The following is a 17,500-nucleotide window of genomic DNA, read 5'->3' on the forward strand; positions in this document are numbered from 1 at the left end:
AATTTACGAGTGTGTACATGAGGTGTTTGAACATAGTGATTATTGTTATAATTATTATTCATTTGTTGTTGTTGTTGTTGTTATTATTATTATTATTATTATTATTATTATTATTATTATTATTATTATTATTATTATTATTATTATTATTATTATTATTATTATTACCACCACCACCACCACCACCACAACAACAACAAAAAAAAAAACAACAACAATAATATAGCAATTACTTCTACTACTACTACTACTACTACTACTACTACTACTACTACTACTACTACTACTACTACTACTACTACTACTACCACCACAACCACAATCTGTACTACAATCACTCTTACTACAATCAATATCACGTCCCACCACCACCACCACCATCACCACACTGTCGCTACCGTTGCAACTCTGTTATTTATCCACGGACGCTGAGTCAACCTTCATTGCACATAAACACAGACGTAGGGTCGCTCTGGACTACCTGGCCGATGTGCACAGGGGCCTTTGAGGTGAAGGTGCATCTCATTATCTCCTCGCGCCGGCTGTTTGGGCTGCTATGGGAGCTCTAGTGACGCGGAAACCCTTGAAGTAAATCGATTCGAACCGCCCTTATGGTAGGCATGGAAGTAGCCAGGCCTGGGTCGAGGCGCTGGACGATGTGATTACAGCGGTCTTTTTGCTACTGAACCAGCTCTTTAGTAGCGTGAATTGCCAATATAACCTTGCCATAAAGTTTCGCTGTACTCTTTCTCGCGGCAGTGGACTGTCGTTACGAGGCTCGTCGCTACGGATCCCTGTCTCACCTGTGGGTGCCCGCCGCGCCTCGCAGCTGTTGGGGGTGGCGGTGGTGGCTGTTGTTAATATTGAATGAGTAAAGTTAGGTGTGTGTGTACTTTAGGAGTTCTTCGTCTTATTGGCGTTTTTTACGTAAGGTCATAAATAAAACATGTTTTGAAATACTAAAACACTACATACTACATAAAGCATCTGTTGATATGCTTTCTTTGTTTCTACCTATAGTGCCAGTAGCCATTTCTACACCAATTAGCGTACGTAGATGTTCGTCTCTGTATTTTTGGAAGCTTCAAAGTTAAGTCTCCGCCCTTGATTGCGCAAGCAAGATTTTTTCGACTAAAGCTTTTGAAGAGGATCATGGGGCCCACCAAATCTCTCTGATGCAGAGAGAGAGAGAGAGAGAGAGAGAGAGAGAGAGAGAGAGAGAGAGAGAGAGAGAGAGAGAGATTGCATCAGTGTGTGTGTGTTTTACGTTAAAAAGAGACTGACCAGCGACTCCAAACCCAACACATTTCCTGGAGAGGCAGAAACTGAAAGAGTTCCAAAAAGACAAGTCAATTTAGTTCTCGACGTGTCTTGATGCTCCTCCTTTGTACGAGTTGAGTTGTGAGGAGGTATAAAATCAGGGAGTTGTATGTGTGTAGGTGTGTTGGTGAGTGGAAGTGTGAGGTTGGGTGGATAGTTATGAATGTTTGTTTTATGTCCATAGTGGAAACTCTTATGTTTTATTTTTGTATTGAAACTGTAGTCTTAGATGGGAAAATAATAACAGTATCTCCTAAGAACTGTTTAGTATAAGGGTAAAGCAATGCAGGAGTCGCACTACACGTACAAATCAGTTAACGCGAGTATCAACATTTTTCATCCGTGGGTTATTCTTCTCTGGGGACTTTTCTTCATTGCAGCTTATTTTATTTTAGATGTGTGTTTCCTTGTTTTCATTCTTTTCCCGTGTCTTGACTTAATTCTGTATTATTTTCAGGTGAGAAATTCTCTGTTATTTTTAGGTGAGAAACTCAGTGCTGTCGCTGAGTACGACGCACCATGTAGTGAGTACCCATTCTTTACTCATTTGTAGTCTTAAGAGAAGTGTGAAGATTCAATTAATCGTTGTTATTTTACAGTTTTGTTGGTAGGAAAGTATTTTATCTCATTGAACCGAACATATCCATATGTTTAAGTGAATAGAAATAATTGTTTTTCTTAGGAAATGCCTGAATAAATTTTGCATTAACTGATTCACGGAAAAGAAAGAAATTGTTAAAAAAAAAAAAGAGATACGAGACACTTCACATTTATATGAATAAGCGAATGCAAGCATGCGTTACGCGCATCTGCGATCAAGGTAATTACAAAACGGATAGACAAAATAAAAAAAACAGCAAATTACAACCATCGGCTATTGTGAAGCTTGAATATTAAAATATTCATATATAAACCAAGTTTTTTTCCATACAAACAACCGAAGAGTAAACGTAGCACAGTGAAAGTAGTATCGTAAAATAAAAAAATAATAACAATTCAATAATGTCAAGGGTATTAAAAGAACTCGGTAAATTTTACTACCCATAAAGAAGCGGATGATAAAATAAATGTAACGAATTAAGAGAAATCTCGTCAAATGAATAAATAAAAAAAAAAGAGCACGCACACACAAAAAAAAGCAATGATTCAATAGTTTAAAGGCTCCTAAATAAGGTGAGGGAAGGCAGGCCGGAGCGAGCGTGGCGGAAGGCCGAGGGGCGGCGTAGGGGAGGCCCAAGTTAGGTAAACATAAACCAGCAAGCAAAATGTGCAATGTTTCCATGGCAGAGGGTCAGTTGGTGAAGGTATATTTCTGCCTTATTTTTCTTACCTCTATTTTTTTATTCGGAGAGGGAGAGGAAAAAAATGCAGTATCTCTCTCTCTCTCTCTCTCTCTCTCTCTCTCTCTCTCTCTCTCTCTCTCTCTCTCTCTCTCTCTCTCTCTCTCTCTCTCTCTCTCTCTCTCTCTCTCTCTCTCTCTCTCTCTCGCTCGCTCTCGCTCTTGCTCTCGTTAAGGTGTATGACATGAGGGTCCTGGATTTGAAGGAGGGCAGGAGTCCACCAGAGTTGTTTAATACACGTATGGATGTGGCAGTTAACACGGGTGGGGGCAAGAGTGAAGGGAAGCATAGGTGTTTAATGGAACAAAACCGGGGAGTATTACACCGTGTCTTTTTGATGGCGCGCTGGAAAGCCGAATTACAGAGACCCGTGAGTGACTGTAACTGTGAGTGTGAAAATGTATGAAAAAAAAGTACTAAGGAATGTAATGGGTAAAGTCGTGATATTTGAGAGAATGGGAGGTACTGTTTTACTCGAGCTCGGATGATAAGGCTATTATTAAGAGTAAGAGAATGGGATGAACGCCCTTTTATTTTTATTTCTTAGCAGGAGAAAAGTTATAAAGGTTCTTAAATACTCGAAGTTGACAATTTCCCAGCTTGGTGATAAGTGAATTAAGAAAATAGCGCCATGAATTAATGAAACCATAACTGGAGAGATGGAACGTTGGGTGCTGGAAAGATCAGTTAATGTAAGAAAAACAGTCGATAAATTTCCTCGTGTTTCAATGATTTTCAGTTCATTAAGAATTATATTGACACTTTCACTGGTGGACATTTTTATTAATTATCTACAACTATTTTCCACTACTTTCTCTTAACTATATATATATATATATATTTTTTTTTTTTTGTGGGGGGGCATTGAAAAAACGAAAAATCACTCTTTTTGCACTTTAAATGTCGATGGAAGCATACTTTTACAACTCTGAATATTAAAGAACGACCGTAGGATTAAGAAGAATCTCCGACACCGTTTCTGTTAGTTATTTGTACAGCCGTCTGATGCTGAGCGAGTGGAATGAGATCAGCTAAGGATTAGTGAATTGCAATGACTTTCTGTAGAGCGAGCGATACATCCAGGAAGGGTTCAGAATTGAAATGTCACTTTAGTAAGTTTCCAGGAATACAAGAGACAAACTTGATAAGAGAATAATTGAAATTACAGATGCATCTCAGGAATGAGTGAATACAGATCACTGAAGTAATGTAAGTGGATGTAAATGTAAAAAGACTGGAAGCGTGTACGTACGTGTCACTCGGAACAGAAGCACATCCCCGAAATGGGAACAAGTGAGATTATAGATACATCCCAAGAATCAATTATCATGGACTACAAGTGGCTTAGTAAAATTTCCTCAGAGTGGGTGTAGATGCAAGAGAGCTGGAAAGCCTCATTAACATTGAAGTATATTACCTTGCAAGAATAGAAATACAGATGAGGAAAAAAAAAAACGAGGAAGTAGGTGCATCGCGAAATTGAGTGAAGACATGCCGGAAGAACTGTCAAAACGTTATTTATTTAATTTTTTTGGAGTTACTATGTAGACGTAAAAGACTGAAAGCTTGCAGTTAGATTTATATGTGTGTTTCCACGAACAGGAAAATGGTTGTGAGAAGGGAACAAAAGGCATTGTAGGCGTATTTACCGAAAGAGAGAAGATACATGAAAGTGCTTTAAGAGTGAAATAAGGACTTTATACGAGAGATTCCTGTTGCTTCATAAAGAAAGTAGAAAAAAAGGTGAAAGGAAGAGAAAGAAAGATAACAATGGAACTGTAGGATTAGGAAAGAAAAAACGAGAACAGTAGAGTTACAAAATGTGTTTATTGTTTTAAAGTAATTTAAGGGATATATATATATATATATATATATATATATATATATATATATATATATATATATATATATATATATATATATATATATATATATATATATATATAAAAGAAAGGAACAGTAGGCTAGGGAAAAATGCATATAGTATAATGACAGTGCTCAGAAACATATGTAAGAGTGAACTTAGAATGAGTAAAAGTGGGAAGCCCGAAAATAAAAAAATGTGATCAGTATGCAAACGAAAGGATAGGAAGGACAGTAAAGTATTCTTTTTTAAAAAAGAAAAAAAAAATGGAGAAAAGTATAATGAATAAAAAAAGGCAATAGTGTAAAAGGAAACAAAAGTGGAAAGCTTATGAAAGGTGAGGGGAAATAGGAAGTACTCGTATATTCAGGAAAAATATGGGAACAGTATGTAATGAAAAAAAAAAGACCGGTGCATTATGCTGGATGAAGGTTAGGAAAAAGATAGAAAAATATGTGTGCTTATTAAATGGAATAAAAATTAAATAAACAGGGTACAGTGAGTTTTTTTTTTTTTTTTTGCTAATTCTTACGATGATAGTGAAAATGTTAAGAAAAAAATTCTCAAGCACTAATGAAATGGTGATGATGAAGAGGACGATGACTATGCAGATGATGATAATGATGAAAATTATGAGAAAAAAAAAAAAAACACCAATGATGATGTGACCTAATTTTGTAATCAGGGCTGATGGTGTACAGTGATCAGGGTAAAACAAGGTAATTATTGGACCCGCCGTGATATTACTTTTCTTTTCCTTCTGTTAGACAAACTTCATCTTCGTCACGGCTTTTCGCTTCGCACAAACTGCCGCTAATCAGACCTAATCGCCGCCCACTGATCAGCATTCCAATCACAAACACCATTAATCCCTCCTCTTCCCCTTCCTTCTCTTCCCCCATTCTTCCTTCCTCGTCATCCTCCTTTTTTCCATTGTTTTCCTTGCCTCCTCTCCGCCCTCATTTTTGTCTCAATCTTTCCCTTTCTTTCTTTCCCATCTTTGTCTTACGCCTCCTCTTTCTTTATCTCATCTTTTCCTCCATCCCTTCTCTGTCCTCCGACTCTTTCTCCCTCTCTTCCTACTCGTTCTCCCTCTCCTATCTTTCTCCCTCTCCGCCTCCCGCTCCGCCTCCTTATTAAGAAAAATGTATCACATCGTCTTCGGGCTGGAAATTAACTAGACACACCGACAGGCCGACAGACAGGGACAAATTGCAAAGCCGGGACCTCATCGCATGAATTGCCTGCAATACGCCACCGAGAGAGAGAGAGAGAGAGAGAGAGAGAGAGAGAGAGAATTAAACCTTTCGCGTGAAGCTTCGTGAGGCCTCGGATGAGCGAGTTCGCTTCTTAATGGTGCTTTGGACATGCTCAGCAGCGGAGCAGTACGGAGCGAGACAGGTGTGAGCAAGGGAAGGGTAAGGTTCTGTTTTGCAGGTGTTGTGTTAGCTGGTGTTAATTGAGTTGCTGTAAAGGGCTGGGTGTGCTCCTGCAGGCCTCTCAGCGTGTCGCAACAGCCAGCATAGTTCATTGTATCCGAGAGGTTTGGGTGAGTTGCTTCAAAAGGGTTCGTTGAGTTCACTGTGCCGTCAGTAACTCGTTAAGGTGTCGAGTCGTCAGTGAATTTCTGCGTCAAAATTAGTGAATTGAATATGCTCGCTAATTAGCTTGTGTGGCCGGACCTGCAGCTCTCTCTAAATTCAGGAGCAAGTGTTGTGTAAGTCGCGGAGTTTGCCTTGCTTTGCGTCAAGCTGTGTTGCAGTGGCGCCTTGTTGAAGCACTGCCAAGTGTTGTCAGGGAATCAAGTTGTGTTGTCAGGGAGGGAGTACAGGGGACGGACCAGTCGTCGCCTCTCGAAGTTTGGGTGCGAGGGTGGCTTTAATAAATTAGATTAAAATGTATGCAAAAATTAAATTAGTTTGAAAATTGGTACTGTTTGTGCGTCATTTGTGTACGTGTGTGTGTGTGTGTGTGTGTGTGTGTGTGCGCGATAGGTGAAAGCGAAATGTAATGGCGCTCACGCACAATAATTATTGTATTTTTCTTTTGACGTCGCTTTTTCTTTTTTCATGATTGTTGTTTAATAAGTCACATCTTCCTTATTTTGTTCATCATCATCGTCATCATTATCACTATTACTATTATTACAAAAGTTTCTTGGATATTTTCGGCATATGTAGACTGTTGACTTTGCATAAGGAGTCTGTGGCGCCGGAATAACAAGACCATGTTGTGTCGGTACGAGGATTTATTGGACTAAGTAAGAACCTGACGTGATTTTACCTGGTCATGGATGTTAAGAAAGATTAATTATATAGTTTTCCCGAAGCTTCCTTATGTTTTGCAGAGTACATCTATTGTTTTGTAATAGTAAATCGTTGTTGTTCTCAGAAGTGTTTGTTATTTTTGTGGTGCGTTGATCACTTTCCAGAGGATTAAGTATATAAAAGCTGCATGAAGACAAAGTATGTCGGGTATGTGCTGCGTGAAGACGAATTAAATCAGGTATTTGCTGTGTCCTTTGTTATTCTGACCCAGCGTGGCACGGTATCTTCCTCAACCTGCAAGCAACTGCGGGAGGTCTTTGTTGTCTTGCGGTGGAATCATAAAGGCCGATGATGCTGATAAAGGGAGACAGCGCCCCTCCACCCACTCCTGTCACCTTCCACCACCACCACCACCACCACCACCCACTCCTGTCACCTCCCACCACCACCATCACCATCGCCACCTTCAGCTCTTGATCCGCTCACTCCTTCCACTCCTTCCGCATCGTCTCCCTTTCCCGGAGTGGCTGGTGCAGCGAAGCACACACACACACACACACACACACACACACACACACACACACACAGGGTACGCATTACACCAGCACTTGGCTTAAGCACCGCAAATATCATTAAAATAGTTAGAGAAGTTTAGTTGTGTTGGTGGATGATCTGCAAGAAAACTGCTGTTATGACTTTTGTTCCCGTTATTGCCATTATTACTGTGATGATGATTATTATTAGTGTTATTATCACTGTGGTGGAAGGGAGAACCTGGCACCACATTCTCCCGCGTTACCTCTCTCTCTCTCTCTCTCTCTCTCTCTCTCTCTCTCTCTCTCTCTCTCTCTCTGCTGGAAGAATGCTGCCGCTGTCATGTGCGTCGTAAAAGGCAGAAAGGGGCGCTGCAAGGGGACTGGGAACCGCCGCCTCCTGTTTTAATGTTATTTCTACTGTTAAAAAAAGTAATGTCTGTTCTGTGAGTTTCACTTTAAAGAAGATTGATTGTTGCTTATTATCATTATTATTGCTGATGTTGCTATTCTTTTATTTTCGTTATTGTCATTAGAAGCAGCTGCAGTAGTACCATTTAGCAATATAGGAAGATAAATGGTGAAGTCTCTCTCTCTCTCTCTCTCTCTCTCTCTCTCTCTCTCTCTCTCTCTCTCTCTCTCTCTCTCTCTCTCTCTCTCTCTCTCTCTCTCTCTCTCTCTCTCTCTCTCTCTCTCTTTGTACCTCACCTGGACGCTGAGCTAATGTCTGTGATCTCCGTTTGTGCACCAGCAGCGACAAGACTGACTGTGACTCCTCTCCATTGTCTCAAACATCTACCGTGGGTCCAGCCTCTCCTCTCTCCCTCCTGCCCCTCTCCCTGCTCTCCCTTTCAGTTCCTCTTGCTTTCTCCACCTGCTGGCCAACATAACACACTCACTACCATCCTCCCCCGGTGTTTCCCTTCCTTTAGTTTTCCGCGCTGTCTTATTTTGCGTTGTATTCTGCACACTTCTCTTCCTGAATCTTTTGCTTTCCCGTTCTCTGCTTCATGCTTCTATTGTCTTCCTTCTCTCTCCCTCTCTTTTTTTTTTTATCTCTCTCTCTTCCTTCGGTCTTTCTTGTACCTCCGACTGTTCCGTTTTCTTCATCTTCCTCTTTTTCTTTATTTTCTCCAGTCTTTTCTTCCTTTTTCTTTGTCTCTTCTACTTCTCGTCTATTTTCATTCTTTTATCATCTAATGTTTCTTTTTTTCTTCCGTCAGTCTTCCTTCTCGTCCTCTTACACCTTCTTTCTTTCTTTTTTTTTACTTTCTCCATTTGTCTCTTCCTTCCTTTGCTCCTTTCATTCTTTTCTCTCCTGTGCATATTTTTCCTCCTTCAATCTTTATTCCCGTCCTCTTACTCCCTTTTCTCTTCTGCCTCTTTACTTTTTCTTTCTGCAATTGCCTCTTCCCTTTCCTTTCCTTCCCCTCATTCCATTATTTTTTTTTATCTTTTTCCCTCCTTTCCTTCAGTCTCCTTCTCGTCATTCTCTTACTCATTCTCTCCATCTCTCTCTTTTTACTTTTCCCAGTCACCTCTCTTCCTTCTCCTTTATTTCCTCTCCCTCTTGTCTCCTTCCATTCTCTTTCTCCCTCCAGTCTTCCTTTTCCCCACGGTTACTCTGTTCTCTCCATCTACCTTTCTCTCCTTACTCTCTCCAGTTCCCCTTTCCTTTCGCTAACGTCTTTTCCCTCTCGCTCTCCTGTCTCCTTCCATTCTTTTCTTACCTCCTGCTCCTCTCTTTCTCCATTATTCCCCGCCAATAAGGTCTGGCATAAAAACTTCTGTATACATAAACTGACATGCATTAAACGCCCGGGACATGGAAACTACATTAAAGGGACATGAAAACAGTGACGCCAGACAACCTTCACATTCATATATTCAACCACATCACGTCTTTCTCACCTCCACTTCCTTCCTTCTTGTCTTTCTGTCTTGCCTCACTTCTTTTTTCAACCCCCTGTCATGTCTTCTCGCCTCTCCCTTCCTTTCCCCTTTTCTATCTTCTGCATGTTGTTCTCCTTCTCCCCATGCCCTTCGATTACGTCTTTCTCACTTCTGTTTTCTTCCTTCTTTCCTTCCTTCTTGTCTTTCCTTGTGGATTCATTTCTACTTTCCACTCACTGTCATGTTTTCACGCCTCTTCCTATCTTTCCCTCTTTCCATCTTATGCATGTTGTTTTTCTCCACGTCCTTCATTCTCTTTCCTTCCTCCTCTCATAGCTTTTGTTTTCCTTTCCTTCCCTTCAGCTTACTATCATCCTCTTCCCTTGCGTTTCTCTTCCTCCATCTCGCGTCTCTTCCTCACTGGTCAGATACCCACCACGAGGGATTCCGGCTAAGTATTTTAATGAAGTTAACCTTTTTGATCCTTCTGATGAATACTTAATGCGGGTCAGACCTTGTGTGGCCCCCTTACGATAGTTATTGGGTAATTTGGTATTTTCGTCTCTCCATTTACCATACACACTGCGTCTTCCATCAGTCTGCGATCTCCACATAACTCTTGATGTATATGAAGTGGAGAAGAAAAGTGATTGGTGTTCTTCAGGAAATCAATTAATTAGTTTCAGTTTTCCTGAGTGAGTTTTCCCTCCCGACTCCCCGTCAAAACCTAGCATAATAGTGACTGAGAAAGAGTACACTACAATGCTACTCTTTTTGGCTAGGGAACCTATATAATAATCGAGTGTTACTAAGTGAAGAAAAATATTCTTTTCGTATTTTATGGATGTTTTCCTTCTAGACACTCGTTGAAGAGTTAGAAGAATACGGATTAAAGAAATTCACAATTAAGATCAATTTATTGCAGAATCTTTAGGAGATTGACTTATTGGTGTGGAAATTCTTGAAAGAGATATTTTCAACAGGAGACTCTACACGGAAACTTAAAAGAGAAGAGTATCGAGTAAAGGAAAGAGCAGCGGCTGCCCCTTAAGGGACTGAAATATTGATTTGGCTTTTCTGAGGATGTTCCTTGAGATTCCCACAAAAACTTACAAGAGCATCGAAGGAGGAAGGTAATAACATTGTTCCTTGTAAGATTAACTGACCGACTTTGGCGACCAAGATGACGTATTTACAGGATTCTTTTTATTTTTTTCTAAAAGTGAGGAGTATTACCCGTTTAATACTACAGACAATTGCTAAGCTTGTAAATTCGCGAGCTAATTAGTCTGAATTGAGGAGTATAACCCATTTACTTTTACAGATAATTGCTCAATTTATACTGTCACAAGCAGAACTGGGTAAATACAAACATAATTATAGTGAATGAATTACTTAATCTGATTCTTAACCTTTCCATTATAAAAATATCACTGCAAACGCCATAAAACTCACTATTGATTCCCAGCTTGAAATCAATATGATGCCGAGATACTGAAAAATGTTTAAAGAAATGGAAAAGAGCGATTGGACGAGGCGAAGGATAGACAACGAGTGACTCTTGCAAGATCATAAGGAATGGACAAGACCCCGGAAGTGTGACGTGAGAAGGAAAATGACTGCAGAAGGTGGAAGTGTAAAAGTTGATTTAGGGGAATAGACAAGTACGAAAGGGAAGAGCAGAAAAGGCTGATGAGAGGGGGGAACAAGAAAAACAAGATCAACAAGATAGAATAATACTGCAGATAATAATAATAAAGAAGAATAGGAAGAAGTAAAAGAAATATACGTTCCTTGTTACGGAGATTCTGAATCAACAACAGTAACAAACTGTCCTGACAAAAAAAAAAAAAAAAAAAAAAAAAAAAAAAAAAAAAAAAATATATATATATATATATATATTATATATATATATATATATATATATATATATATATATATATATATATATATATATATATATATATATATATATATATATATATATATATAAAAGAGAGAAGTGAACATCATACCACTATTTCTAATGGTGTACAAAAGAGCTACATAAAAATAAAAAAAATGCAACAGAAGACCTAATTGAAATGCATCCGTGAGTTGTTCCATTTTCTTCACGTTTGCCAACAAAGAGGCGTTTTTTTGCTCTACTTACTTCGTCTCCTGTACATCAAGTGGAGCATCAGGTTGTGAAGCAGCGAGAGAAATCGACTGTGACGATGTGCATGGTGCTTGAAACTTGCATACTATATATAGCGACTTGGAAAACGAGGAGGCGGAGGAGGAGGAGGAGGAGGAGGAGGAAGAGGAAGAGGAAGAGGAAGAGGAGGAGGAGGAGGAGGAGGAGGAGGAGGAGGAGGAGGAGGAGGAGGAGGAGGAGGAGGAGGAGGAGGAGGAGGAGGTGGTGGTGGTGGTGGTGGTGGTGGTGGTGGTGGTGGAACAGCAGCAGCAGTAAGAGCAGCCGAAAATAAAAGAGAATAAAGAGGGAGAAGAAGAAGAAGAAGTAAAAGAAGTAGAAGAAGAAGAAAAACGGAGGAGTAGGAGGGAGGAAGGGAAGAGCAGGCGGCGAGAGAAGCAATGACGGAGGCCACCAGCAGAAGCAGCAGCAACAACAGAAAGATGAAGAGTAATTGAAATAGGAGAGAAAGAAGCTTGAAAAGGAGTGAGAAGAGGAGGATGAAACGAAGGAGGCGGAGTGGGAGAAAGGAGAGGAAAGAGCAGAAGGAGGAGAAGAAGAAGAAGAAGAAGAGCTAAAGAGGCAGTGGAGGAGGAATAGGAGGAGGAGGAAGAGAAGGAGGGGGCAGAGGAGGAAGAGTGGGAAAATGTTGAATACTTTTCTTAAATCTGATTGTGAGGCAGGGGGCAAATGTGTATCCAGCGCTCGCGGAAGAGGAGGGAAGGAAAGTCTGTGAAATGCATCAAAGTATCCGAGAAAGTTAGGTTCCCTCTTAACTGGAGCTTCGCATGTGTATCAACAAACTCAAACCGGCCGCGTCCAAAACAAACCCTGACGCAAATCTGGGGCAAAGGAGGAACTGGATTAGAAATACGAGTGTGCAATCATGATCAAAAGTCGAGTAATCTTCACCACTCACCTTCACTTTATTACGAGTTTTCTCTCAATTTACTTCCTCTGATCTGCTGGAAATCTAAAACCGGCCGCGTCCAAAACAGAACCTAACGCAAATCTGGTGCAAAAGGAGGAGCTAGATTAGAATTACGAGTGTGTAGTCATGATCTGAAGTCGAGTAACCTTTACCACTTGCTTTCACTTTGTTTTGAGTTGTCACTTGGTGGAAACATAAAACTAATATAGATTCTCGTCAGATCAAAGGGCGTTTCATTGAAAGAAGACTCTAAACGCACTTAATGGGAGTGTGTTATGTGACAACTCTGCTGTTAACCATGACTGTACCACAAGTAGACAGACACGATGAAGAGAACCAAGCATAAACATAAAGCCAATACAGATTTTCAGAAGTTCAAAGGGATTTTCATTAAAGGAAGACGCTAAAACATAGTGAAGGGCATGCTCTTTACTATTGCTCATGACTGTACTGCAAGAAGACTACAAGAAAAGTACGGTAAAAGAGAACCATGCATAAAGAAATTTGAGATATACTGGTTTGGATAAATGTTGAAAAGGAGGACAAAGATAAATGTGAGCCGCTGGAAGAGTAAGAAATGATGTAGATTTCTCAGAAAAGAGTAGCTTATGTAGTGCGGCGGGTGCAGGAAGGGTAAGACCAGGTAATCATGAGGCAAAGCGGGTGTTGTGTGGCGAGGCAACCTTAATATCATATTTCAACGCGAGCCGGAAATAAACACTGCATTTTCTTAAGTTACCTCCACCATTATCACACACACACACACACACACACACACACACACACACACACACACACACACACACACACACACACACACACACACACACCTTGTACCGTAACTTTCTTTGAGGTAAGTTTCTCCGCGCACATTCCATCCATGAGATGCTATCAAAATACTTCCTGCATGATAAATGACGTTAGGTTAGGTTACGTAACGTTAAGTTAGCTTAGGCTAGCATTGCCTAATCAGAGAGAATCCGCTTGTATTGAATTTTCATAAGATATATCTTCGTTTGCGGAATTTACATTTAAACCAAAACACACACACACACACACACACACTTCTGAATCATCCACGTCTCAGAAACATGCTGCCGCCTGACGCGCCTCGCCCTACCCGTGCCACCAGACACCACAATAAGATAACGCCCCTAAAGGCGCCACGTACGGACCGGTACAGACTCAGTGCGATTCCCACCATGGTGCGAGCCATCAATCAATAGTCTCTTCTAGATTTGACTTACCTTTAGGATTAATGTCAAGTATTTCCCCACCCCCAATGTACATTTTCAGTTTGTTGACTGCCTAAAGAATAAACCGTTTATTATTATTATTATTATTATTACACACACACACACACACACACACACACACACACACACACACACACACACACACACACACACACACACACACACAAAGACCTACCCCTAATATTAGAATACTCTGTTTTGGGAGACAATTATTCAGAAACAACCAGGCGGATCCTTCGTCAGCCCTCTCGCGGCCAGGATCAAAGGGGAGAGCGCCCAGACATGAGGCAGACGCAGAAGTTACCCGCACGCTGTATGTGGCGAGAGTATTGACTGACAGACGAGCAGTTCGGTGACTCTTTCCTCCCTGGGGTCCACCAAGTGCCTCGCAGGGCTGAGCAGCACGTAACGATTTTGATCACTCTGAATAGCTCCATTCCCTTAGAGAGAGAGAGAGAGAGAGAGAGAGAGAGAGAGAGAGAGAGAGAGAGAGAGAGAGAGAGAGAGAGAGAGAGAGAGAGAGAGAATAAAAGGCCGAGGCAGAAGGTTTTAGGGGAATAAACTAAAAAGAGAGAGCGGACAAGAGACAGAAAAACAGACGAGAAACATAAAATAAGAAAGAAAAAAATATTTATAGCAAAAAATATAGCTGACAAAACATTTTACGAGCTGGGGGAGAGAGAGAGAGAGAGAGAGAGAGAGAGAGAGAGAGAGAGAGAGAGAGAGAGAGAGAGAGAGAGAGAGAGAGAGAGAGAGAGAGAGAGAGTCTGGGGCAGGTTACAGGTGATCTTGATGTTAACGTTCGTTCATCAAAGGTGGTGAAAACTCTAATTATAGGATGACTCTGGTTGTTGACTTTCTGCTTCAGCTAATTCCCGTCACGACCATCTGATTAATTACGAATTCTGCACGTCTGTTTCTTTCAGCAGTGCACTTGATCCCGGCAAGCCACTCATGCAATACTTTTATGAATGTGTATGGAAAATTTTATACTGATGCTTTAGACTAGAAATTGTTTATCATTTTTATCGGGTGACAAAGAGATTTCCATTTTTCTTTTTTTTAGGATACATAAAGTTCATTAATTCGTAGAGTGGGTAAAATGTTCAGCTTTCCAACTTGACTATCTGTTCCTTTCTGTCGCGTCAGTGTCCGATCAGAGAATTTTACGTTGACAAGGTGAGAGGAATATTAAAATTGTTGAAGTTACATTACCACCTTCATTTATTGTTCGCTTAGAACCAACTTAATGTAGAACAATATCTGTTACACGCCATAGCATTATTTAATCCCCTTTTCACTTTATTGCTTTTGGAGTTTACAGGTAGGTCGTTCCTCATGCTGAAGCTGTCAAGTTGCGTGTCGGGCGTCACTGCTTTATTAGACTATCGAGCGGCGCGGGATTGCTTTACCTCCAATATTCAGTAATACTCTACGGTGATTAAGCGCTTCATTGGTTCAAAAATGTGTCGTTGCTTCATTGTGGCCGCCGCCGGATGCTGCCCTCTCGAGGTGACCGCCGTGCTGCACCAACATTTGCTTTAAAAACGTTCATTTGGATTGTGAGGCTGATGAATCAAAAGTGGGTGTGGGATTTTTAACTTTAAAACCTGCACTCTGTTTATTCGTTGTTTGCTTTGTATGTATGAGTATTTTTGCCAGCTTAATAGAAACTGTTTAATGTTCGGTCTTCAGCATTAGCAGCATTTTTAATCTTTACTCTTTTGTGTTTTTATTTCTGGAAAAAAATGTTTGTTTGGTATCTTTTATTTCATATTATTATTTCTGTCTTATTGCATTTGTATAAAATTATTTTGTTAAATTCATATTTTGTTGTTATCTCGTATTTTTTTATTTATTTTTTTTTTTTTTATCTCTGTGGCCCGTGTTTATTAAATTTTATAAACTGCTGTGTATCAAATTGTGACATCAGTAGAGCTTTTAATTTTATGCTCCCTTATTTACGTTTTTGGAATTGTTTGACTTTCTTTCTATTATTTTGCATTGCTACATCATTTATATATGAGTGCTTTCTTTTTATTTTCTGTCGATTTCTAAATATTGTATGAAATATTAACTCTTCACTCCAAGGTAACGAAGGACTCTGGTTGTAAGAGGCTTTGGTAGGGATGTGGTTGAGATGAAGTTGCAGCAGAGGTGTAGTTAAGATTGTGGCAGAGAGGTAGCAGGGTGAAGGAGCAGGAATATCTGGCGACGTGCACGTAGTTCAAGCTGTGTTATGGATGAGCTGAAGTGTGCGGCAGGGTGTGGTTGAGTGTGTGGTAGGGGGCGGGCAGGGTGAAGGGCTGTAGTATCAGTGGCGACATGCTCATAAAGCTTTGTTTCTAATACCTTTTCTTGCATCATCCATATACACACACCTTTTTATGGCGTAGGGGAGGAGAGACGGAACAAAGGGAAGTAATTGATTGCGTCGTAACAGTTTGAGAAGGAGAATGTTAGACTGGGAAACATGTGTAGTGAGAAGTACGTTTATAGCATTAGATTATTGTTCCTCTCGCCAAATTAAAAGTAAAAATAAAATGTAAAAAAGGAAAATACAATGAAAGCAGTTACTGAGAAAATAAGAATAACAGTAAAACTTAAAACGAAGCAAGAAAGTGAAACAATTATCGAGAAAATTAACGTTAAGAAATTAGAGGAACAAGATGATGCAGGGAAAGATGGAATATTGATACTGAAAGAACAAATTATTTCAGAAGAACAAATTATTTCAACGCAGTGAAGAAAAGAGATAATTAACTATAACATATGCAAACTGTGCACCAAATAAGAACGTCTTACACGATGTCTTAGGTGCAGGAACGTCAGTGTGTGGGGAGGAAATGAGATACGAACAAGTTACGGGACAGGAAACTGCTGACTTAACTAAGAGAATTTAAGAACTAAGTCATGGAAGCACTTACTTACTCGTATTACAAACCAATTTGCTGGGACCTTATAGCGAAGGGAGAGAAAAGCAGCTTGCATTACCGGATGAAATACACCCAAACAATGTTAAAAGACCTTAAGAAATAACAGGTGATATGGATTTAAATTAGCAAGGAGCTTACTAAACCCAAAAATCATATAGAGAGAAAGAGAGATCAGGAACAAATGATATGAAGTGAATAAGAGAAGCTGAAAATAACAATTGCTGCCTATAAAACGGTAAAGAAATTGTAGAGAGAGTATTTAAGTGGTAGCAATAGCGACAAGTGAAATCACAACGCAAGAGAGCATATTTATGTAAGGTAGAGGCAGTATATTTGTATGTAAGAGAACGACGATCACTGAAATCCGAGGACCAAGTGCAGGAATATGTTACAGAAAGGGTTGAGAGAAGAATGAGAGAACTAGAGCATGCGAAGAGGGAATGCAAGGACAGAAATAAATAGACTTTCTTCTGCAGAGATCACCCCTTTTATGGGGTTCCTAGGGAGAGACGTCGGGTATAAAGACACAGATAAAATAAATAACCATAAATAGATGGATATTGATAGATAAATAGATACGTTGATAATTCGATATAGATAAATAGATAAAAGGATAAACATATAGATTAAGAGATAGGTAGATTAATAGATAGAAACTCGTAGATAGATAGATAGATAAATAGGATAGACAATGCTTAAGAGATCACAGAAAAGGCACACGTTATTCTTATTAAAAATTCTTCTAATGAGGTGTGTTAAGTTAATTTTACCAGTAGTGTGATACTGCAGCAGCGGGTTCCATAGAAGAGCATGAGAGTGCTAATTTTGAAGTGTAGGTGGGAGTCGAGGGGAGCTGTGGAGTATTCCCCTCTTTTTAAACATTTACCTGCATGGGTTAATACAAGAGGTGCGGACGGAGAGATGGGAGCGAAATCTTTATTGGCCAGACAGTAGGGAAAGGACTAGGAGGGTTGACGTTCTTTATAC

At 40.0% G+C, this 17,500-nt stretch overlaps 1 long non-coding RNA gene across 2 annotated transcripts in view; it reads left to right on the plus strand.

The window, feature by feature from the left end:
• Positions 1 to 17,500, plus strand: part of LOC135093166 (uncharacterized) — a 92,058-nt gene that overhangs the window by 6,340 nt on the left and 68,218 nt on the right. The window contains exons 4-5 of one of the 2 annotated variants that reach the window (XR_010263238.1): positions 1,778 to 1,844; positions 10,201 to 10,344. This is a non-coding gene — a long non-coding RNA (uncharacterized LOC135093166). Of the gene's footprint in view, positions 1 to 1,777; positions 1,845 to 10,200; positions 10,345 to 17,500 lie in introns of those variants that run through there. The other variant, XR_010263239.1, reaches the window with a different exon arrangement.

The sequence above is a fragment of the Scylla paramamosain genome, chromosome 42 (genome assembly GCF_035594125.1).
Source record: "Scylla paramamosain isolate STU-SP2022 chromosome 42, ASM3559412v1, whole genome shotgun sequence".
NCBI classification, from domain to species: Eukaryota; Metazoa; Arthropoda; class Malacostraca; order Decapoda; family Portunidae; genus Scylla; species Scylla paramamosain.